Below are 26,529 nucleotides of genomic sequence, written 5' to 3'. Positions count from 1 at the left end.
AGTAAAATCTGGAAATTGTACATTGAGTTTCAAGCAATTTTCATGATCAGTGCGCATTCTTCACCCTCAAGAAGTGAAGTCGGTCTATATGGAGGCATTACCAAATGGACCGATAAAAACTTAATCCGATACACGTTTTTGTGAGCCTAAAATACCAGAATATTTACAATTTCAGGCAAATCAGATAAAAGCTACGGTTTCCCAAGAAGATAAATCGGGAGATCGTTCTTATGGGGGCTATACTAAAATATGGACCGATACTCACCGTTTTCGGCACACCTCTTTATGACCCGAAAATACCTCTAGATTTCCAATTTCAGGCAAATAGGATAAAAACTTCGGATTCTAGAAGCCCAAGAAGTAAAATCGCGAAATCGGTCTATATGGGGGCTATACCAAAATATGGACCGATACTCACCATTTTCGGCACACTTCTTTATGGTCCTAAAATACCTCCAGATTTCCAATTTCAGACAAATTGGATAAAAAATACGGTTTCTATAAGCCCAAGACCCCAAATCGGGAGGTCGTTTTATATGGGGACCATACCAAAACATGGACCAATACTCACAATTTTTGGCACACGTACTTGTGGTCCTACAATACCTCTAGATTTCCAATTTCAGATAAATTGAATAAAAACTGCGGTTTCTATAAGCCCAAGAAGTAAAATCGGGAGATCGGTCTATATGGGGGCTATACCAAAATAAGGACCGAGACTCACACTTTTTGGCACACGTATTTGTGGTCCTGCAATTCCTCTAGATTTCCAATTTCAGGTAAATTGAATAAAAACTGCGGTTTCTATAAGCCCAAGAAGTAAAATCGGGAGATCGGTCTATATGGGGGCTATACCAAAATATGGACCGATACTCACCATTTTTGGCACACCTCTTTATGGTCATAAAATACCTCTAGATTTCAAACTTCAGGCAAATTGAATAAAAACTACGATTTCTATAAGCCCAAGACCCCAAATCGGGAGGTCGGTTTATATGAGGACTATATCAAAACCTGGACCGATATAGCCCATCTTCGAACTTGACCTGCCTGCAGACAAAAGACGAGTTTGTGCAAAATTTCAGCACGATTGCTTCATTATTGAAGACTGTAGCGTGATTACAACAGATATATTCAGGCAAATTGGATAAAAACTAACACAAAATTTGATATTTTGTGTTTTCGTTCTTTCTACCAACATCTTCAATCTCATCGCAACCATAATGGCTTCGCTTTTGATCTAAACGAAACACAATCCCAAACAGAAATGTGAGGTTCATTGTCATTTGAAGTATTTGGTTTTATTATACCCACCACCATAGAATGGTGACGGGGGTATAATAAGTTTGTCATTCCGTTTGTAACACATCGAAATATCGATTTCCGACTATATAAAGTATATATATTCTTGATCAGGGAGAAATTCTAAGACGATATAACGATGTCCGTCTGTCCGTCTGTCTGTCTGTTGTAATCACGCTACAGTCTTCAATAATGAAGCAATCGTGCTGAAATTTTGCACAAACTCGTCTTTTGTCTGCAGGCAGGTCAAGTTCGAAGATGGGATATATCGGTCCAGGTTTTGATATAGTCCCCATATAAACCGACCTCCCGATTTGGGGTCTTGGGCTTATAGAAATCGTAGTTTTTATCCAATTTGCCTGAAATTTGAAATCTAGAGGTATTTTATGATCATAAAGAGGTGTGCCAAAAATGGTGAGTATCGGTCCATGTTTTGGTATAGCCCCCATATAGACCGATCTCCCGATTTTACTTCTTGGGCTTATAGAAACCGCAGTTTTTATTAAATTTACCTGAAATTGGAAATCTAGATATATTGTAGGACCACAAATACGCGTACTAAAAATTGTGAGTATCGGTCCATATTTTGGTATAGCCCCCATATAGACCAATCTCCAAATTTTACTTCTTGGGCTTATAGAAACCGCAGTTTTTATCCAATTTACTTGAAATTTGAAATCGAGAGGTACTTTAGAACTGTAAAGAGGTGTGCCAAAAATGGTGAGTATCGGTCCATGTTTTGATATGGTCTCCATATAAACCGGCCTCCCGCTTTTGGGTCTTGGGCTTATAGAAGCCGTAGTTTGTATCCAATTTACCTGAACTTGGAAATTTATAGGTATTTTAGGACCATAAAGAGGTGTGCCACAAATGGTGAGTATCGGTCCATGTTTTGGTATAGCCCCCATAGAGACCGATATCCCGATTTTACTTCTTGGGCTTATAGAAACCGCAGTTTTTATTCAATTTACCTGAAATTGGAAATCTCGGGGTATTGTAGGACCACAAATACGTGTGCCAAAAATTGTGAGTATCGGTCCATATTTGGGTATAGCCCCCATATAGACCGATCTCCCGATTTTACTTCTTGGGCTTATAGAAACCGCAGTTTTTATTCAATTTACCTGAAATTGGAAATCTAGAGGTATTGTAGAACCACAAATACGTGTGCCAAAAATTGTGGGTATCAGTCCATGTTTTGGTATGGTCCCCATATAAAACGTCCTCCCGATTTGGGGTCTTGGGCTTATAGAAACCGTAGTTTTTATCCAATTTGTCTGAAATTGGAAATCTGGAGGTATTTTAGGACCATAAAGAAGTGTGCCGAAAATGGTGAGTATCGGTCCATATTTTGGTATAGCCCCCATATAGACCGATTTCGCGATTTTACTTCTTGGGCTTCTAGAATCCGAAGTTTTTATCCTATTTGCCTGAAATTGGAAATCTAGAGGTATTTTCGGGTCATAAAGAGGTGTGCCGAAAACGGTGAGTATCGGTCCATATTTTAGTATAGCCCCCATAAGAACGATCTCCCGATTTATCTTCTTGGGAAACCGTAGTTTTATCTGATTTGCCTGAAGTTGTAAATATTCTGGTATTTTAGGCTCACAAAAACGTGTATCGGATTAAGTTTTTATCGGTCCATTTGGTAATGCCTCCATATAGACCGACTTCACTTTTTGAGGGCGAAGAATGCGCACTGATCATGAAAATTGCTTGAAACTCAATGTAAAATTTCCAGATTTTACTTCTACAGATTTAAGATTTAAAATCAAGACGTTATTTTATAATTTTCTTGCACACTTACAAGAGATGTTAATGATTCCTCTAAAACTAAAAAAAAAATGGTTCTTATAAATCCAGAATCTGATATAGTCCTCATAGATGAAATCTTTAAATTTATCTTCGGGAAGTGCCCTCAAGCCCTCCAGAAATTTCAAAGGAAACCCTAATATTTGGTTCATGGTGGTGGGTATTTAAGATTCGGCCCGGCCGAACTTAGTGCTGTATATACTTGTTTTTTGAATCTTGTAGTGTTTGTTTATTGTCATTAAATACAGCAAACAATAATTAATAATACTACTGACAAATAAATATTAACAGTGCAATAATATTGAAGTAACAGATTTAATTTTATTTTTATTCTGTGAAAATATTGCTTATACCTTAGAAATCGTGAGATTGAACTCATAAAATTGTGTGTGTCATTGAAAAGGTAAAATTAATCAATTTAATTTGATTGTTGCAACTGACTATTCGGTCAGTATATGCTAAAGGAAATATATGCAATATGACATTAAGGGAATCTCTGCGTATCTTTCTTAAGGCGCCTGAGATAGGAAGCATTAGCTGAAATAAATTTAAAGTCGACACATTAGCCATATATAGATAAATATCTAGTCAAGCTACGCGCAGTGGTTCCAAATGTTTTTTTTCCTATAACTTTGCAAGTTTGTATATAGTAGACACACATGCTAGATCTTTTATGTAGGGTTTAGATATAGTGGAAGCCCGTTATTTTAGGGTTACATAGACTATTCAGTCCATTGTGATTACGGTGAAACCACTTAGAGAAGATTTCAGATTTTCAGATTCAAATATCACCAGGACAGCTGAGAGTGGAAGCCCGTTATTTCAGGCTTAGTTTGTAAACATAATCATGGCGGTAGGCGATCACTTACTTACGTGTATTTCTTATGGGAAGCTCAAAATCCGCGACGGAATACCGTGACGCGTGTCGCCAAATTCAAATTTATTCTAATTCCTTGGCGGAAAATGGTATAGTGTTGCCATCGCTTATCAAATTCTATTAGGCTTCGTTGTTGCCTGGCCACGTGGACAATCTTTTATCTTAAAATAACTCAACAAATAAAAAGATATTCTATGTTTTTATTCATCTCCAATATTCAATAAGAAAGGTGGAAACAAGAAATGTGGAAATTTTTGCCGCTTATCGCTATGATTATATTTACACACTTATTTAGACTATTCAGTTCATTGTGGTGCCACAGTTCTGTCACTGAATGTTGCCCAATTTCTTGTTTAGCTCAATGATACAGGACCTCCTTTTTACAACCGAGATGCGATATCAGCACGTTCAACGATAGTGAAGGAGCAATGAAGGCCCCTCGCAATGCACATTTGACTTGATGTTTGCATTGCCAGGGGCCTTTATTGCTCCTTGACTATGGTGGAACATGCTGATATCCCATTTAAACGCTAAGGATATAAGGCATTGCCAACATGATGCTATGGTTACCATGCCCGCCTTGCATATAAAGGGTCATTGGTTCAATAGTGACATGTGTGGCCAGTATCTCCCATACTGACTATCTATGTCACTTCCAATCCCAGTTTCGATCACATACCAAAAAGTATTTTAGCGGTGGTTTATCCCTTCTAAGCCGATGTCATAGAGATCTTACGGTTCTCACTGAATTGCATAATATAACTCTGTGCTGGGTATCTGAACAATATGGCATCATAGGAAATGAAGAAGCAGATGTAATGGCTAAAGAAGACTTATGGAGGGGACGGAGGCTGCGGACTGCAATCAAACAAAAACGGTGAGGCCGTTAATAGCGATCATAACAAGATAAAATACTCTCGGACAATAAAACAAAACACGAAACGTGCGTTGATGAGCTATGAGATCGATTTAACTTCTACGTTGCTGATTTTACCAGTTATTTCACTGCTAGAAATATGAGGATATCTGCCACCAAATTCTATACATGGACGGCAGAAGTACGCAGGCAGTTGGATATCAGAGTCGATGGCGAAACAATTTCTATCGTAAATTACCCCAAGACTCTCGGGGTCACAACCAAGCCACAGTCACAACCACAATCACAGTCAGCCTTTTCAAGTCATCTGGCCATGCGACAAGCTCCGCGGTAGAAACATGGGTCTCCTATCAATAGCCAGTAGAACTTGGGGTGCAGACTAAGAAACTTTTTTTACTACCTATAAGGCAATTGGTCAGTCACTAGTAAACTATGCAGCACCAGTGTAAACACCTTAGAACTGCGATAGAATATCTCAGCAGCACACCTCTGGTTCACCTTTATGTGGAGACCAAGATCCTTATAGTGCGTAGACACAATCACATGTTGTCAAAGCAATATTTCCTGGTTTGTTACGTCCACCAAGGAATTTAAGTGTTGGTCTACATTATCCGTGGCCAGAGTATCCTCACATACAAGATATCCAAGATTCTTGTTGTGGTGTGTGTTGGAAGTCTATTCCTCTTTAGAAGGCACGCGGAAATGGTAGCTAAAAACGTTGGGAGCATAAACAAGATCCTGAAGGCATTGTTTGGTAGCACCTGGGGAAAACTAAAGAGACGATACAGAAAACATACGAGTCTTATGGTCGGCCCCTTCTCCATTATGCGGCCCTTGTTTGGATTTCCAGTATTAGCGATACCCAATGGATAAATATTCAAATAATTCAAAGTACTGAATTGCGGTTTGCCACTGGATGTCATTCGAAAACACCAGAACAGCATCGGCAACATGAGTCCAAAATGCTATCAGCGATGTCACACTGCGACCTCTTCACCCAGCAGTACTTGATAAGATGCAGAGGGATAAACCACCCAAACCATGCCAAATGCAAAAGAATATCAACCGAACGAGCCAAGCCCATTCGGTTCGATTTTAGGAGAGATATAGGTCAATTAACCATTTGATCGATGACGACAGTAATGAGGGAATATGGACGGCATTGAGGGAGGCACACACAGCTGTTCAGGAGACTAGAGATTCCTACCAGTGCAGCGTTGTACTATGGAGAAGACCACCATCTATTAGCGATGACAAGAGACGGTTGCCTAGAGAGACAAGGTCGGTGCTATCTCAGCTAAGATCTAGCATCTCCAGGTGCCCCTCTCTTCTTAACCCGGCAATTCAAGATGTTTGACCGAATTGTGGAAATCGTCTCAAATTACGAAGCATCTCTTCGCGTGTCCTGCGAAACCAACAGACCAGACTCCTACTTCACTCTGGATTCATCCAATAGATCCAGCTCGATTCTTCGAACAGGATGTAGAAGCTTGTATGTCTAATCCTAATAATTTGTTTTGTCTTTCTTCTACCTAATTGTTTTCATACATTAATTCCCAGGGGCTACAACAGCAAAAAGCTAAAAAAATCACCCTCTAGTTTGGTATTTTAAATTCAATTGAGATTTTATTATTGCTTATATATTTTGTACCTACAGTGCTTCTCTGGCCCTAAACTCTAGGTGCTCGGTCATGATTCCAATGATGTTGCTGGCTAAGTTCCTCTAGTATCGCATTTATCCAGGACGGGCCTAAATTGTAAAAACTTTCTTATTTGTTTGAACGACAAAGTACATTTCCATGATTTTTGTTTGTTGCATATGGACAAAAATACCTCAATTCCAAATTGTCGACGTATAGCACATATAGCATGTATATCCTTTTACCACAGAGTGATGCCAACCAATTAACTATAGTTATTTGTTTTTCATTTATGTGCAAAATTATTCTCAAATTTTCATTATTCTAGAAATTCATTTAGTCTCTTTCATAATGTCTAAAATTCACATGCCGTGTGCCAGCAGGTGATGTGTTCTATATCATACGTTTTGACACATGGATCTGTGGGTTGAAAGGGTCCATTTAAAATCTTCTGATTGAAAGTTATGCTAAGGCAAAATAGTTTCTAATGAGTTTGAGACTTCTGTTGTTCTCATTTTGCCTTACTTGTCCAAATTACATGAATTCACTTTTGGGAAGGACTTTTAGCTTTATGCAAGGATTTGATTAAATACTTGATGCAGACAAAGACACATACACACATACATGGATTGACATAAGAATGACTATGTTCATCCAGCCACAGCCAGACAATAAACTCTAGAAAGATGGGAAAATGGCTTGCGTCATACCAAATGTTGTATTAATTATGTAAATGTATTTCAATACATGTTTGTAATTTTTTTATTTGTTTTTCGTTTTTATTTTTTAAATGAAAAACGTAATTTTCTTAATGAAACAATGTTAAATTTTACGGAACAACAAAAAAAAATTACATTTTCAGTTTAAGGAAATTTATTTCGTGCAATTAATTTCTTTTTATTTGCATTTTAATGCTATGTCAATACTTGTCGTATACGCACCCTCAAAAAAAATCGCTTCTGTAACATATACTCCCAAACACATTTTGCTTCAAGCATTTATACATTTTTGGGTATTGGCCAAACATTTATATAATTTCATTTCTTCCAATATATAATATGTTTGAAAGCATATTGGTCTAAACAATATAATATTTTTGGGTAGTCTAAGTTCCAAACATTAGGTATTTTTCCATCCATATTCAATAATGTTGTCTTCCAAAAAACTATATCTTATTATGTGAACATATAATATGTTTGGAAACATTTTGAACCCAAAAATATTATATGCTTAGCAGAATTTTCTCCCAAAAAAGATTGTGCTCAACAATTTTTTTCTGCCTAATTGTATATTCCCTCACATTTTTCTCACTTCCACGATTTTTTTTATAGTTCTTAGCACCTTTTTCTGTAATACAAACATTGTAGAAGAAATTATTCAATTTTATAATTTTTTTTTATACCCTTCACCATAGGATGGGGGTATATTAACTTTGTCATTCCGTTTGTAACACATCGAAATATTGCTTTAAGACCCCATAAAGTATATATATTCTGGGTCGTGGTGAAATTCTGAGTCGATCTGAGCATATCCGTCCGGCAGTCCGTCCGTCCGTCTGTTGAAACCACGCTAACTTTCGAACGAAACAAGCTATCGACTTGAAACTTGGCACAAGCAGTTGTTATTGATGTAGGTCGGATGGTATTGCAAATGGGTCATATCGGTCCACTTTTACGTATAGCCCCCATATAAACGAACCCCCAAATTTGGCTTGCGATTGCTCTAAGAGAAGCAAATTTATTCCGATCCGGCTGAAATTTAGTACATGGTGTTCATATATGGTCTCTAACAACCATGCAAAAATTGGTCCATATCGGTCCACTTTTACGTATAGCTCCCATATAAACGCACTCCCAAATTTGGTTTGCGATTGCTCTAAGAGAAGCAAATTTCATCCGATCCGGCTGAAATTTGGTACATGGTGTAAGTATACGGTCTCTAATGACCATGCAAAAATTGGTCCATATCGGTCCATAATTACAAATAGCCCCCATATAAACCGATCCCCCGATTTGGCTTTCGGAGCCTCTAAGAGAACCAAATTTCATCCGATCCGGCTGAAATTTGGTATATGGTGTTAGTATATGGTCTCTAACAACCATGCACAAATTGGTCCACTTGGTCCATAATTATATATAGCCCCCATATAAACCGATCCCCCGATTTGGCCTGCGGAGCCTCTAAGAGAAGCAAATTTCATCCGATCCGATTGAAATTTGGTACGTGGTGTTAGTAAAGGGTGATTCTTTTGAGGTTAGGATTTTCATGCATTAGTATTTGACAGATCACGTGGGATTTCAGACATGGTGTCAAAGAGAAAGATGCTCAGTATGCTTTGACATTTCATCATGAATAGACTTACTAACGAGCAACGCTTGCAAATCATTGAATTTTATTACCAAAATCAGTGTTCGGTTCGAAATGTGTTTATCGACAAATTTTGTTCAGCGATGAGGCTCATTTCTGGTTGAATGGCTACGTAAATAAGCAAAATTGCCGCATTTGGAGTGAAGAGCAGCCAGAAGCCGTTCAAGAACTGCCCATGCATCCCGAAAAATGCACTGTTTGGTGTGGTTTGTACGCTGGTGGAATCATTGGACCGTATTTTTTCAAAGATGCTGTTGGACGCAACGTTACGGTGAATGGCGATCGCTATCGTTCGATGCTAACAAACTTTTTGTTGCCAAAAATGGAAGAACTGAACTTGGTTGACATGTGGTTTCAACAAGATGGCGCTACATGCCACACAGCTCGCGATTCTATGGCCATTTTGAGGGAAAACTTCGGAGAACAATTCATCTCAAGAAATGGACCGGTAAGTTGGCCACCAAGATCATGCGATTTGACGCCTTTAGACTATTTTTTGTGGGGCTACGTCAAGTCTAAAGTCTACAGAAATAAGCCAGCAACTATTCCAGCTTTGGAAGACAACATTTCCGAAGAAATTCGGGCTATTCCGGCCGAAATGCTCGAAAAAGTTGCCCAAAATTGGACTTTCCGAATGGACCACCTAAGACGCAGCCGCGGTCAACATTTAAATGAAATTATATTCAAAAAGTAAATGTCATGGACCAATCTAACGTTTCAAATAAAGAACCGATGAGATTTTGCAAATTTTATGCGTTTTTAAAAAAAAAAAAGTTATCAAGCTCTTAACAAATCACCCTTTATATGGTCTCTAACAATCATGCCAAAATTGGTCCATATCGGTCCATAATTATATATAGCCCCCATATAAGCTCATCCCCAGATTAGACTTCCGGAGCCTCTTAGAGGAGCAAAATTCATCCGATCCGGTTGAAATTTGGTACGTGGTGTTAGTAAATGGTCGCTAACAACCATACCAACATTGGTTCAATCACACAAAAATTGGTCCATATCGGTTCATAATCATGGTTGCCACTAGAGCCAAAAATAATCCAAAATTTTATTTATGCCAAAATTTTATTTATATAGAAAATTTTGTCAAAATTTTATTTCTATAGAAAATTTTGTCAAAATTTTATTTCTAGAGAAAATTTTGTTAAAATTTTATTCGGTTCATAATAAAATTTTCATCATTGTCAAAATTTTATGTCTATAGAAAATTTTGTCAAAATTTTATTTCTATAGAAAATTTTGTTCAAATTTTATTCGGTTTATAATCATGGTTGCCACTCGAGCCAAAAATAATCTACCAAGATTTTATTTCTATAGAATATTTTGTCAAAAGTTTATTTCTATAGAAAATTTTATTTCTGTAGAAATTTTTGTCAAAATTTTCTTTCTATAGAAAATTTTGTCAAAATGTTTATTTCTATAGAAAATTTTGTGAAAATTTTATTTCTATAGAAAATTTTGTTAAAATGTTATTTCTGTAGAAAATTTTGTCAAAATTGTATGTCTACTTTGTCCAACTGAATTATATACGTATTGGATCGATCTTTTTTGATTTAATATATACCACGTATGGACTTACATACAATTTAGAAGATGGTTTTAGGAGGTTTTAAGATACCTTGGCAAGCGTTGCGGCAACTTAAGTAATTCGATTGTGGATGGCAGTGTTTAGAAGAAGTTTCTACGCAATCCATGATGGAGGGTACATAAGCTTCGGCCTGGCCGAACTTACGGCCGTATATACTTGTTTTCAAATGTCTTATGTCTTGGTTCCGAATGAATTTTCTCTCCGAATACTAATTTTAATATTTTTACTTAAACATATACAATTTTTGGCGAAGTCTTATATCACAACATATATATGTTTACTTCAACTTTGTAAATTTATACTTGCTTATATTCACACATAGTATTCTTCCGATCTTTAATGCAATTTTCTTTGTGTGTATATTTCTTTGTGTATATATTATGTGTCTCTTCTATTTACTGTTTCCTGATTGTCGTCTCACCGATTTCCTGTAATCTGATCACTTCAATTGTTCCTGTCACCGGCTTACATTTTTTTGTTCCTGCTTGTTCCGTTATTATGCCAACGTACACCAGTTTTTTTTCTTCTTAACTTCTTTTTTTCTGGTTGTAATAGTCACATTTTAAAGAAGTTGAATCTATCTATTTTGTTCATAAAACCCAGTTTTTTTATCCTCACTTCTTTTTTTTCTGGTCCGTATTTTTTTTAACTTTAATGTAATTATAAACTTATTGTATTGAATTTATCTTGAATCTGGCTTACCATAGCTGAATAAACAAATAAATAAATATTTCTACGGCGCCAATTGGTTACTTTCATTATTTTACTTCCAGCATACACTTTATGTCCCTCTTTCTAAACACATATATGTGTATAATCTATTTCTAAATTAATATATGTTTGCATCCAAGCATATTATATTCACATAAATTTTATGTCCCAAACATAATATGTTCTAACATATTAACATATATGTCCCAAACATGTTATGCTAGTTTATGAACATTATATGCTTGCACTTAAAAATATTTGAGTTCCAAACATATAATTTTTACACCCAAACATATGAAAAATAGTCTTTTTCGTCCGTGCGCGTTTGGTTCGAGTATGAAACTAACACGGTAAATGGTTTGATCTCCTCAGTAGCCAATTTCCTATCTTCCTAGAGTTTATTGTCTTTGCATCCAGCCATGTCGAGAACATTTTCTCATAGATTTGAGATGTCGTCTGGAGTTAACGTGTTCCTTATCAAAGGATATTGTGAGATGAATATTAGGGGTGCTTACACAAAAAAAAGAAAAACTATAACTAAAATATTTCCTGTTAACCCTCCTATGGGTGATAAGGCCCCTGTGGACTTTTTGGAATTTTATACATGCATAAATCTGTCGTTTATATGATCTCAAATAAGATGGTTTATCACTTCCTGTACTAAATAGTGCAGGTAGCTATAAACTTCAAAAACTTCCACAGGGTCCTTACCACCCATCGGAGGATCAATACGGTCAAAAGTTTTGATGTGACCTACATTTAGACATTTGAATAAATTAGAAATCGTCTAAATCTACGGTTATAAGGCGCTATCGGGACAACTAAAAAAGTATATTATTTTGATCTCTTACATCAACCCAGAAAATATGAAATATTTTGTAATACAAAAAACTTTTACAATGGTTCAGATAGTCTCTTCCGGAATAGTTTACGGAAGAAAACTATTAATATAGTGGGATTTTTTTGTAAAATTAAGAAACTGTTTCGAAATGAAAGAAACTTATTTCGACTTCACCATCGTTAAACGGGGTCACTATATGCACATGTTCGATCAATATACCCAAAAGGGAAACACTATGATCTCATACCTCATTCACGTTGCACTTCCTAAATCCAGTTTAACTAGATTTCAACTGTCATTAAGGGATTTCAAATCCACTTTTAATAGATTTCGAGCCTAATGTGTATGAGGTATAAATTTGAAATTAAAGTAACTATCTTAATAAAGGTTGGATTTTTCATATTTCATAAAAAACATCCTTGCAATAATTATGAAATTTTGAAATAATACAATTGCAAATGTGGGTTACATAAGGTAAAATGTCCTGTTGTTATACCTTCCACCATAGGATGGGGGTATATTAACTTTGTCATTCCGTTTGTAACACATCGAAATATTGCTCTAAGACCCCATAAAGTATATATACTCTGGGTCGTGGTGAAATTCTGAGTCGATATAAGCATGTCCGTCCATCCGTCTGTTGAAATCACGCTAACTTCCGAACGAAACAAGCTATCGACTTGAAACTTTGCAGTTGCTATTGATGTAGGTCGGATGGTGTTGCAAATGGGCCATATCGGTCCACTTTTACGTATTAGAGGCCTGCACAAATGTATTTGGCAGGCAAATACCAAATGGTGTTTACGGCCAAAGTCAAGACATGAGAGTATAAATGAGAGTACAAATAGTATTTGTAACCGAAGAAGCTCTGAGCAAATTAAACATAGTGTGTATTTATTTCAACAAATACTCGTACTTCCAATATTTGCCCTGATCCCGCAAACTCAAATACTCTCTTTGCAAAGGCAAAATGCATAAACACATTCATCGATAATGAATAAATAACACAAAACAACATCAAATACTCGGGACACGAAGCATAGCGACCGAGTATTCCTAGAGATTCATCTTTTTGCTTTGCTATGCTTTTGTGGTGCATTTGTTAGTCAGAGTTGCCAACTTGTAGGAAGAAAAAGTGGTATTTTTTGACTGTGTTTCGATCAATTACATTCATTTTTATACCCTAAATAGTGGTCAGGGTATAATAACAACAAAAACAAAAAATGTGCCTACCAGAAATATTGATTTTAGACCCCATAAAATATATACCGATCGACTCTGAATCACCTCCTTTAATTAAATGTTATTAATCGAAATGCAAAGAAACTTAATTTAAAAATAACGAATGTTGGTTTATTAGTTATTTAAACATAAAGGTACCTATGTTATATATCAAAATTCAAATAACATAATATGGTTGTCTTTTCTATGCTTATTGAAAATATTGCGATTTTGGAGTTTTATATTTACATGCAGCGGCAAAATAGGCGGTAACACTAATGGAGAGAATTCATATGTGAACCGTTATATTTTCATTGTTAGTTGCTGGTGCAATAGTCTGAAAATAGTCAGTTATTAGTAGTAATATTACCAGTTTAAACCAAAAAATATTTAGGAATTTGATTACCACCGCAATTACCATCAATCTCCCTGCTTTCAGCTATAAAAGCATTCGTTTTATTGTGATATGGCATCCCTACTTGACATTATATTGCTCTCTTCTGCTTCTCAGTTTCTCCTTCTCTCACTTACTCACAACTCCAAACAAATGGTGGTGGTTTTATACATTTTACTAGCGTGGAGATGGAAATACAATAGGTACACCATATAAAACTTGCAAATACGCGAGATGTGTGTAAGTTTGCAAATGCTGAATATGTAAATAGTGTTTGGCGTGAGTTTTTGTATTTGTACACACAAGATAATAGTTCATGTGTAGGGAAAAATACAATGATTTGCGGGAACAAATGAGAGTAAACAATGACCCTCAATAGACAAAAATGTCTTGATATGTCTTATAAGACGTCTTGTGCAGGCCTTTATTACGTATAGCCCCCATATAAAGGGACCCTTAGATTTGGCTTGTGGAGCCTCTAACAGAAGCATATTTCATCCGATCCGGCTGAACTTTGGTACATGGTGTTGGTATATGGTCTCTAACAACCATGCAAAAATTGGTCCACATCGGTCCATAATTATATATAGCCCCCATATAAGAGCCTCAAAGAGAAGCAAATTTCATCCGATCCGGCTGAAATTTGCTACATGATGTTGGTATATGGTCTCTAATAACCATGCCAAAATTGGTCCATATAAACCGTTCTCCAGATTTTACCTCCGGAGCGTCTTGGAGGAGCAAAATTCATCCGATCCGTTTCAAATTCGGAACGTCGTGTTAGTTAGCTAACAACCATACAAAAATTGGTCCATATCGGTCTATAGTTGCCACTCGAGCCAAAAACTGATGTACCAAAATTTTATTTCTATAGAAAATTTTGTTAAAATTTTATTTCTATAGAAAATTTTGTCAAAATTTTATTTCTATAGAAAATTTTGTCAAAATTTTATTTCTATAGAAAATTTTGTCAAAATTTTATTTCTATAGAAAATTTTGTCAAAATTTTATTTCTATAGAAAATTTTGTCAAAATTTTATTTCTATAGAAAATTTTGTTAAAATAAAATTTTTTTCTGTTTTTTTCGAGCTTGAGATCTATATGTATTTTTATTTTCCTTCAATATTTCGCCATTTCCTTGAATCGCTTCTTCAGGAAGTAATGATATCTGTTATAATAACTAAACACTTATTCTTATTAGAATCAGCGAAACATCACTGCTCTCGTCTGGTTTCTTTATTGTTAAATTTTTATTTCTATAGAAAATTTTGTTAAAATTTTATTTCTGTAGAAAATTTTGTCAAAATTTTATTTCTAAAGAAAATTTTGTCAAAATTTTATTTCTATAAAAAATTTTGTCAAAATTTTATTTCTATAAAAAATTTTTTGAAAATTTTATTTCCATAGAAAATTTTGTCAAAATTTTATGCCTATAGAAAATTTTGTCAAACTGAATTATATACGTACTTGATCGATCTTTTTTGATTTAATATATATGGACTTACATACAAGTTAGAAGACGGTGTTAGGAGGTAATTAAATAATTCGATTGTGGATGGCAGTGTTTAGAAGAAGTTTCTACGCAATCCATGGTGGAGGGTACATAAGCTTCGGCCTGGCCGAACTTACGGCCGTATATACTTGTTTATAAAGGTTTACTCAGTAAACCAGTCTTAACCGGAATGTCGGTTTACAGAAATATGACAATCAAAAATTAGGAAGAACAACACAATTGGGAGCCTGTTAGAATCTGGGCTGCATTATATAAATGCTCAATATATCACATCGGGAAATTGGCCTACATTGGGGCTACGCGCAAATACACCCCATATTTGGTACACTGGACCCAACTTCAAGCAAAGCGGGAAAAAATTGATGTGTCTAGATACTCCAGACCCAAAATATGTGTGAAATTTCAGGGCGATATCGCAATTATTGAAGGGTGTTATATGATTACAGATACATGGACAGACGGAAATCGTTATATATTCTTACTAGCCGGACACGATTGCGCCTTCCTGATTGTTTTAGCTGAGTGTCTATTTGTCAACCATATCCTTCATAATATATTAAGCAGGATAAGATAATCGTTCTAAAAAATCCAAAGGAATTGAAGTTATTTTCGAAATTCACATGAATAGATATTTGAAGCTATTGGTGGAATTGATCACGGCATTTTTATATTAAGGAAGAAGATATCGGTTATCGATAGAAATTGATAAAATGTGAATTTGGAGATTCGAAGTCCTTATCGCTGCATCCCTTTCAATGAAAATTTCAAATTTCTTGACTCTAACAGTAAAAGGTTACAACATGAAAATAGTTTCAGTATTACCTGATTCGTATATTCTAAACTACGCTATCTGTTGCCCAATCCGCATTCAGTTTTAAAAGAAAAGAGGTTTAATAATTCTATTATTCGTCATAGGGATAATTCGATTTATAGTTTATGAGCTTCATAGCTAATGCATTTACGTTTATGAACCTCCTTAATATCTAAACAATATTTTGATAAAATTCTTCTATATGATCAACTTTTGCCAAACTACCATCTACCATAGTCATCCACCCAAACTAAAATAACCACCGAACATGTTAGTTAACAAACTAATGAGTTTAAACTATTTTCGTTCGTTGAATCAATGTGGAATCTTAACAAAATGATTATAAACAATATAAAAACTCGTTAGACAAACAATATAGGACTAACTACACTCACGAATTCATTGTGCATGTGTATGCCGGCCAGTTTGTTCATGTGTGTAGAGAAGAAAGAATTCGTATAGGAAAATTTTTCATAAAAAATTGGAATATTTCATAGTATCCTGCTGTGTTGAGGACAGAGGAGAAATTACAGCATGAACCATGCTGTGTAATAAATTTGTTCATACATCAAACTATGCTCTTTGAAACTATGGTAATTACTTACGGATGGCATTTGATGGCCAGTTGAAGACGGGTGAATATAAATTAGTAAAACAAGTAAGTAAACAGTTTACTAAGTAGTCGGTGATACCTTCACCGAGGAGCCTCAACATAGCGAAAACTATTTGCCTAATATTAACGATTATCGAACCTAAATTTTAGGATTGATCATTTGTGAAAAATTGAAATACAGTTCTTTTAAAAAAGGCATTGCAAACGAAATGAATTCGTTTTTAATTCAAATCAAATCAAACCCTTTTCAAATCAAATGAAACCATTTTCGAACGAAATGAAACTTTTTTTAAATCACATAAACTTCTCTCACATAAAATGAAAACAAGTAGAATACACAGAAAAAAAAGTGTCTTGTAAATTTAAGGACCATTTAAACTTTCACATAGTTCAACAAATTTACTGTAATATAGTTCATTTTTCGTAACCACAACGAAAATTAACTTAGCTAAAGGAAAACTTATAAAAATTCAGTAAATGTTTTTTAGTTCACTAACTATGAAATGGGAAGGATTTTTCCTTAAATAAATTTCCAACACAGTAGTTAATGCATCGTTGATTCTATTATAAAAATACATGGACAATATAAAAATCTTACTACGGAATGTGGACAATTTACTAAGAAAAAATTTTGTATGAAAAAAAATTTTGTAGTAAAAATTAACTTAACGACATTACCGATTCGTATGATGGCTTCCTACAGATTATTTCCCTTTTTATTATAAGTTGGAGTGTTTTTCCTCACATTGAACTTTTTAGATAAAGTAGAATAAAAAGTAGTTAATATAATCCTTGACGGGTGTATATAATTTTTTATAGATTCCTCATAGATTTGGTATATATTTTACCTTAACTTATAGATAGAATTCCAACTAATCAATAAACGTGCTACTGGAAAATGTGAGTGCATCATGTGAGGGAGTTTTTAGAGACATTTTGTGTATATCTCGTATGATTGTTTGGGTTTGTTATTGCGTCATTTATGCTGTTGTTGGTTGTTTTGATTTTAGAGACAATGGAATGTTCCTTGTGTGTTGTTGGTATCTTTTGTGGTGAGAGTTGTTTTCTTGCAATAGCGAGATCAGAAAGGGATCGTGTGTGTGTGTGTGGAGTTATTTTTCTTTTCGGTATGTATCCCTTATGACTTTGTGTCTTTGAGTTTTATTGTTGCATTCAGTTATGTTGATGCATTTATGAGGTGCACACGTGGATTTAATTTTGCAAAATTGTACGTGCGGTTTGGTGTTTATTAAAATACATTTATTCCTTAAAAATTAAATTAAAAATAAATCACTAAGAAAAGTATAAAATTATACGTCTTCGATACAAATTTAAATATAACTTGATGGAGAATAGCCCAAACCAAGTTTTTTATAAAGATTATTTTCTTTATAATGGATTATTAAAGAAACCTTATCATGAAAATTGCGATTTTAGCCTCTAAACTTGAACTTAATATACACCTTAAATACTAAATGCTTTACTGAAAAGTGGAAATTATGTCTAATTTTATATTTTTTATTTCAAATATATTCTGAGAATAATTTCAATAACGTCCCATTAGTCCATGGATATGATTCTAATAATGTACCTACTGGAAGGATTTTTCAATGTGGTAAGTTTTTCTATAAACGGTATTTTGTCCGTTTTTAATAAAACCAAAATTTCAATTTATTAAAAATAATTATTTTTACTTGCAGGTAGACAGGCCTTGTAATGGTAATTTTTTGGAGTATTCTTACTGTTTAATGCTAACTAAACTGATATCTTTATTGGCTCTAGAAAATACTCTTGAAAGCCGTAAGTTAAAAATCAATATGTACGATAAAAATTGATATCTTTCTTATATTTTGTATAACTTTGCAATTTCAGATGCTTATAAGACAAATCCGCCCAACAAAAGTTAGCCAAAATCGATGAAATTGGACAACAATTCAATGAATATAGCAACTTATGCCGCATATATCTTTCATATGGATAGAAAACATGGACATTTAAATTAATTAGTTAGTCCTAATAACGTAGAATATTACTCTTTTGAATAAGCAATTACTAACTACCGACAAGTAACTGCATCCAACTTACGAATAAAAATATTGCCTTTATTGTATATCATAAGCCATAGTTTTGTGTAATATAATAATAATTTTTTGAAATAAAATACTGGTGGTTATAGAAAATTGACTTGTTTTGTACGAAAAATTTCATAGTTGTATACAGGCTTGTTGTACCTTTGATTCCTCAATTTCTCTACTTTTTTGAAAATTATACCGACAAACAGTTTATTTCAAACCAATTTCTTAATACAAGTTTCCCAAAAAATTGTTAATTTTTCCGGATAGCAGGAATATTTTGAATTAGTTTAACTATAATCTTCCCACATCATAGTAATAATGAACTAAAATACGATGCAATACATGAACTAATTTATAAGAAAATCATGAACTTATCTAGATGAAAAAAATCTTTAGCGCCAAATCATGGTCATTCTTACTATGGGTTAGTTCATTTTTCGTAAACAATAGTAAACTTTTTTTTCGGTGTACATTTTCCTTTGAATTTTTAATTGTTATTTACATATTTATACTCAACACCACAGGATAGCGAAATTCGAAGAACTAACATAAATTCGTTTTATACTCAAGCTATAGTCTTCATTAATAAAACAATCGTGCGGAAATTTTACACGTTCTTCGTCTGCAGGCAGGTCAAGCAAGTAGATGGGCTATATACCTACATGCTTCAATACAGCCTCCAAATACACAATTTTTTTTCAGATTTAATCACGACATTAATTGATCCAATTAATTATACCCTCCACCATAGGATTAATTTTGTCATTCCGTTTGTAACACATCGAAATATTGCTCTAAGAACCCACAAAGTATATATATTGGGTGAAATTCTGAGTCGATCTAAGCATGTCCGTCCGTCCGTCCGTCTGTTGAAATCACGCTAACTTCCGAACGAAATCAGCTGTCGCCTTGAAACTTGGCACAAGTAGTTGTTATTGATGTAGGTCGGATGGTATTGAAAATTGACCATATCGGACCACTTTTACGTATAGCCCCCATATAAAGGGTGATACGGTCAAAATTTGGTCAATATAAACTTGACGTATTTCTTTCAATTTTGCATTTAAAAAACCTGAACACCCCTCATTTTGAAGGTGTGTGTGTGTGTGTAGAATGTTGCTCCTATTTTGATTTTGGAATTCACTCTTCAGTTGTCAAAATGCCGTCCAAGCAAGAAGAGCAGCGTATCAAAATTTTGCTCGCGCATCGCGAAAATCCGAGCTACTCGCACGCAAAGCTGGCAAAATCGCTAAAAGTTGCCAAATCAACCGTTACAAATGTAATTAAAGTGTTTGGGGAACGTTTGTCGACAGCCAGGAAGTCTAGATCTGGGGAAATCGAAAACCGGAAGCCGCTGAGACGACAAAGAGAGTTGCCGGTAGTTTCAAGCGAAACCCAAACCTCTCTCTCCGAGATGCTGGGTGTATCGTCTACAACCGTGCATCGAGCCAAAAAACGAGCCGGACTATCGACTTACAAGAAGGTAGTGACTCCAAATTGCGATGATAAACAAAATACGACGGCCAAAGCGCTATCCCGGAGGCTGACGAAGTTTGACTGCGTGGTAATGGACGACGAAACCTACGTCAAAGCCGACTACAAGCAGCTTCCGGGACGGGAGTTTTATACGGCAAAAGGAAGGGGAAAGGTGGCAGATATTTTCAAGAACATAAAACTGTCAAAGTTCGCAAAGTAACATCTGGTTTGGCAAGCCATCTGTACCTGTGGCTTGAAAAGCAGCATTTTCATAGCTTCCGGGACTGTCAACCAAGAAATTTACGTGAAAGAGTGTTTGAATAAACGTCTGCTGCCTTTCCTGAAGAAACACGGTTGTTCCGTACTGTTTTGGCCGGATTTGCCATCTTGCCATTACGGAAAAAAAGCCATGGAGTGGTACGCCGCCTACAACGTGCAGGTGGTTCCCAAGGATGCCAGAGCTCCGCCCAATTGAGAAATACTGGGCTATTGTCAAGCGGAACCTAAAGAAGACCAAAAAAACTGCTAAGGACGAGCAGCAGTTCAAGGCAAACTGGCTTTCTGAGGCGAAGAAGGTGGACAAGGTGGCTGTACAAAATCTGATGGCAGGTGTCAAGCGTGAGGCCCGGCAATTCGGATTTGGAAAAGCGAAAGCCGAACTGAATATTTTTCCTGAATTTTATACTAATTGAACTTGAATATATTTAATTTGATTTTTTAAATAAACGATTTCACCGATTTACACGCGTTTTGACCAAATTTTGACCGAATTTTGACCGTATCACCCTTTAAACCGACGCTCCGATTTGGCTTGCGGGGCCTCTTGGAGGAGCAAAATTCATCCGATCCGGTTGAAATTTGGTACATGGTGTTAGTATATAGTTTCTAACAATCACGCAAAAATTGGTCCATGTCGGACCATTTTTTATTTCTACCAAAATTTTATTTCTATAGAAAATTTTGTCAAGATTTTATTGCTATAGAAAACTTTGTCAAAATTTTATTTCTACAGAAAATTTTTCAAAATTTTATTTCTATAGAAAATTTTGTCAAAATCTTATTTCTGTAGAAAATTTTGTCAAAATTTTATTTCTATAGAAAATTTTGGACTAACTTACAATTTAGAAGACGGGTGTTCCGAAGTTTTAAGATACCTTGCCATCGACAAGTGTTATCGCAACCCAAGTAATTCGATTGTGTGTGACAGTCTTTAGTAGAAGTTTCTACTCAATCCATGGTGGAGGGTACATAAGATTCGACCTGGTCGAACTTACGGCCGTATTTACTTGTTTTTTAATTGAAATGTCTTCAAATACGAAAATGATAGTATCAATTACAGATTTAATTGGACATTAAAAAATACTTGATTAAAAAATTAATTGGTATAATTAGAAAATTTCAATTAATTTTTTTAATTTATTCCATTAAAAATTTATTTGATGTTAATTGCAAAACTCAATTAATTTCTTCATTAAAAATGTAACTATTTTTAATTGTTTTCTTAACTGTCTTACGGCCATTTTCATGTAGCTCCGTTAGGCTTTAACTGCCAGTTAACAGAAAGTAAATTACAAATATCTTCTCTCCAGTTAACTTTAACTGAAAAATTTTCGTCAGTTAAGTTCCCAACTGGCATATGGAATATATATGCAAGATGACAGCTTCGTCCATAATACGGTTTAAAAGATGGTTAGCTAACGGAACATTAACGGAGCTTTATGAAAATGGGGGTTAGTGTTTTAGTTTGATTAAAAAATTGATTGTTGGAAATCAATTCTTAGTTAAAAATAAAAAAAAGTCCATCACTTTTTTAATTGACTTTGTCTTCCGAGTTTGATTAAAAAGATAATTGTACAAATAATTTTTTAATTATAAATGTTAAAATTTTCAATCATTGACTTAATTAACTTAATGTTTCTATCTTGATTAACAGGTTTATTGTATCAATTAATTTATTAATTGAACAAATTTTCAACTTCAATCAACATTTTAATTGGAAATATTTTGTTGATATTTTTTCTATGTATAAACCGATCTATCGAACTTCTGACTTCTTGAGCATGTAGATGCCAACAATTTTATCCGATTTTCTTCAAATAGGAAATATAAAGAAAAGGTTCTTCAAGAAATATTCCAAATTTGGTATATTTCGGTGTCTGTTTTCAGATAGCTCCCATACTCTGAGTTTAAACCCAGCAGAAAGTGGTGCACTATTTCAGCAGTATTGTAAGGGAGAGAGGCAGTACCAACTGCTTACAAAACAACCGAATCAGCGATGATTTTTGTGGGCGATGTCCCGATTTAGAGCAGCTTCTACATAGCGCTGATATAATTGCTAAATTTAATAGAAATATTGCTTAGAAGTGATACATAATCTTGAGTATAGCATTGTTGGCGTGAAGGAAAACAGCACTACCTTTCATGCATCTATACTGCATGAATTGGTTGCAATAACGTAAACGAATATCATAAACTAGTTTGATTACTCGTTTACGTTATTGCCATCGATTCATGCAATGTGGATGCACTGCCTATTTTATTGTATACCAAAAAGCGCAACTACACTCTTACTGCTGAAGTTTTTTTTGCTTTGAAGTTAGACCTTTTGCTTTGTATTAGAATAAGAAAATGAAATGAAATAAATGGTTTACTAAAACGAAAAAAAGAAAATATATAGCAGAGAACGGCTGCGATCTACCGCAACCGACCAGTGTATTTAGTAAACACCAATATTTGCTCACTTAAAACACCAATTGATAAAAAACAAGTATATACAGCAGTAAGTTCGGCCGGGCCGAATCTTAAATACCCACCACCATGAACCAAATATTAGGGTTTCCTTTGAAATTTCAGGAGGGCTTGAGGACTTGAGGACACTTCCCGAAGATAAATTTTAAGATTTCACCTATGAGGACTATATCAGATTCTGGATTTATAATGTTAGAGGAATCATTAACATCTCTTGTAAGTGTGCAAGAAAATTATAAAATAACGTCTTGATTTGAAATCTTAAATCTGTAGAAGTAAAATCTGGAAATTTTACATTGAGTTTCAAGCAATTTTCATGATCAGTGCGCCTTCTACGCCCTCAAGAAGTGAAGTCGGTCTATATGGAGGCATTACCAAATGGACCGATGAAAACTTAATCCGATACACGTTTTTGTGAGCCTAAAATACGAGAATATTTACAATTTCATGCAAATCAGATAAGAACTACGGTTTCTAGAAACCCAAGGAGTAAAATCGGGAAATCGTTCCTATGGGGGCTACACTAAAATATGGACCGATACTCACCGTTTTCGGCACACCTCTTTATGACCCGAAAATACCTCTAGATTTCCAATTTCAGGCAAATAGGATAAAAAGTTCGGATTCTAGAAGCCCAAGAAGTAAAATCGGGAAATCGGTCTATATGGGGGCTATACCAAAATATGGACCGATACTCACCATTTTTGGCAACCCTCTTATGGTCCTAAAATACCTCTAGATTTCCAATTTCAGACAAATTGGATAAAAACTACGATTTCTAGAAGCCCAAGACCCCAAATCGGGAGGTCGGTTTATATGGGGACTATATCAAAACCTGGACCGATATAGCCCATCTTCGAACTTGACCTGCCTGCAGACAAAAGACGAGTTTGTGCAAAATTTCAGCACGATTGCTTCATTATTGAAGACTGTAGCGTGATTACAACAGACAGACAGACAGACAGACAGACGGACAGACGGACATCGTTATATCGTCTTAAAATTTCTCCCTGATCAAGAATATATATACTTTATATAGTCGGAAATCGATATTTCGATGTGTTACAAACGGAATGACAAACTTATTATACCCCCGTCACCATTCTATGGTGGTAGGTATAAAAATCAACCACCAATATCTAATGCAACCGACGACTGTCGGTGTTTGTTAGTATGAGTGTTGGTCTCTCGAAAACACCGGACTAAAGAAATCACACAAATTGGTTACCCATATCTCAGCAGTTTGATATTCTCTTATTTTGTACTCTCTCAATTCTCTTGAGCTAATGCCAACTGCTGGTAATTGTTGTTGTTGAGTGCAATCACACTTAAGTGCCACACTCGTTTTTTGTTTACCGAGCGTTGTTACGATGTCGATTGGTTTAAGATTGCAAGGTACTGCATACGAACATTGTTATATACTAGTGATGTTTTTATTCTCGCATTTGTATCAATGTAAAAGATCGCATGGTAATTGGTGTCTTACTCACTGCCAACGACATTTTGTGGGTAAGATTGCAATACGAAAAAAGCCACTGGTTGCAGTTCTCTGAAAGATAGCTCCCATATGGACCAATATTCCGATTTAACCTTTTTGAAGCCAAAATTTTCATCCGATTCCCTTGAAATTAAAAATCTGGAGGTATTTTTAGTTTTTGTTTTTTTTTTTAGAATTTAACCTAAGCTACTCCAACTACAATTTTACATTCCTTTTCCGATAGAAAAAGAAAAACTACAACATTCCATTGCCTGTAAGACAAAATACTTAGGGCGAAACTATCGAGTAAAGTTGTTACGCATTTACAAAACTCCCAGAGAAAACGTGCGATGCTCTTAAACGTCCGTGTGTATTATCCTTGCTTGTCCTTTTTACCATACTGCAAAAAAAGTTTTGCTTTGTTCTTTGCAGGATTCTATAAAGTATCTTTGAGTTGTCTTTTTCTGTGTTGCCTAGATTGTTCTTGGTTTGGTGGTAATTGTGGTGCAGGGTCATTAGCAACAATGTTCCCTGCCAGAGGGCAAACAATAAAACAATTCACAAAGTGCAAAAATTCTACTTTTCTTGTTTTGTAGAGTTTGCAAATGTTTTGTTTTAACCCCCGTTTCAAAAGGGAAACCATTGAACGATTTCTCAACATTTGGGAGAAATACATAGTTCCTTAAGCAGTGTACTTAACCACTGGGTTAAATGTAAATGAAGAGTTTGCAGGGCGGTTCATTTAGGAAATTGGAAAAATAAAACATTTTGATACTTGCTAACAATTGTTTAGAGAATTCTTCTTGCAAACGCATGTGGCTGAGAACTTTGGTGAATATGTATATAAAGAAGTGTATACAGACAAGAGAGCAGCCAGGCCGAATATTAAATACCCGCCAACATGGATTACAAATAATAATTTCCTCTTTGTAAATCTCTTTGAAACGGATTACATGATAATATATATTAGTTCAGATGGCTATCGATCAAGAAGATCTGAAAACAAGTATATACGGCCGTAAGTTCGGCCAGGCCGAATCTTATGTACCCTCCACCATGGATTGCGTAGAAACTTCTACGAAAGACTGTCATCCACAAATTTAAACTCACATGGTTGTTAAATATCATATGCTACCACCACGTACCAAATTTCAACCAGATCGGATGAATTTTGCTTCTCCAAAAGGCACCGGAGGTCAAATCTGGGGATCGGTTTATATGGGAGCTATATATTATTATGGACTGATATGAACCAATTCCTGCATGGTTGTTGGATACCCTATACTAACATCACGTACCAAATTTCAACCGAATGGGAAAAATTTTGCTCTTCCAAGGTGCTCCGGAGGTCAAATCTGGGGATCGGTTTATATGGGGCCTATATATAATTATGGACCGATATCGACCAATTTTTGCATGGGTGTTTGAGGCCATATATTAACATCACGTACCAAATTTCAACTGAATCAGATGAATTTTGGTCTTCTAAGAGGCTCCGGAGGTCAAATCTGGTGATCGGTTTATATGGGGGCTATATGTAATTATGGACCGATATGGACCAATTTTTGCATGGTTGTTAGTGACCATATACTAACACCATGTACCAAATTTCAGCCGGATCGGATGAAATTTGCTTCTCTTAGAGGCTCCGCAAGCCAAATCGAGGGATCGGTTTATATGGGGGCTATATATAATTATGGACCGATATGGACCAATTTTTGCATGGTTGTTAGAGACTAACACCATGTACCAAATTACAGCCGGATCGGATGAAATTTGCTTCTCTTAGAGGCTCCGCAAGCGAAATCTGGGGATCGGTTTATATGGGGGCTATATATAATTATGGACCGATATGGACCAATTTCTGTATGGTTGTTAGAGACCACATACTAACACCATGTACCAAATTTCAGCCGGATCGGAGGAAATTTGCTTCTCTTAGAGGCCTCGCAAGCCAAATTTGGGGGTCCGTTTATATGGGGGCTATACGTAAAAGTGGACCGATATCAAGGCCGTATTCAGGGGGGGGATGAGGGGGATCAAACCCCCCCGAAATGAATGAATATTTTTAAATAAATAAATATATATTTTTAGCTGCATAGAAAAATCTTATCGAAGATGTTTAAGAAAAGCTGGGGGTTTTATTTTGAAAAACGCTTACCTATAAAACTTGC

At 35.2% G+C, this 26,529-nt stretch overlaps 1 protein-coding gene and 1 long non-coding RNA gene across 2 annotated transcripts in view; both read right to left on the bottom strand.

Annotated features, from left to right (window-relative positions):
• RhoGEF64C (Rho guanine nucleotide exchange factor at 64C) overlaps positions 1 to 26,529 on the bottom strand; it is a 516,589-nt gene that overhangs the window by 75,204 nt on the left and 414,856 nt on the right. The gene's annotated exons all lie outside the window — the stretch shown is intronic.
• LOC142236558 (uncharacterized) lies at positions 13,355 to 14,070 on the bottom strand. Its single transcript, XR_012722091.1, has 2 exons — positions 13,655 to 14,070; positions 13,355 to 13,585 (listed from the first exon to the last, which is right to left on the bottom strand). It is a non-coding gene; the product is annotated as an uncharacterized LOC142236558 (long non-coding RNA).

Source organism: Haematobia irritans, chromosome 4 (assembly GCF_050003625.1).
Source record: "Haematobia irritans isolate KBUSLIRL chromosome 4, ASM5000362v1, whole genome shotgun sequence".
In the NCBI taxonomy this organism is placed as follows: Eukaryota; Metazoa; Arthropoda; class Insecta; order Diptera; family Muscidae; genus Haematobia; species Haematobia irritans.
Note: the sequence above shows the minus strand (reverse complement) of the source record. Positions and strands in the feature narration are given on the sequence as shown.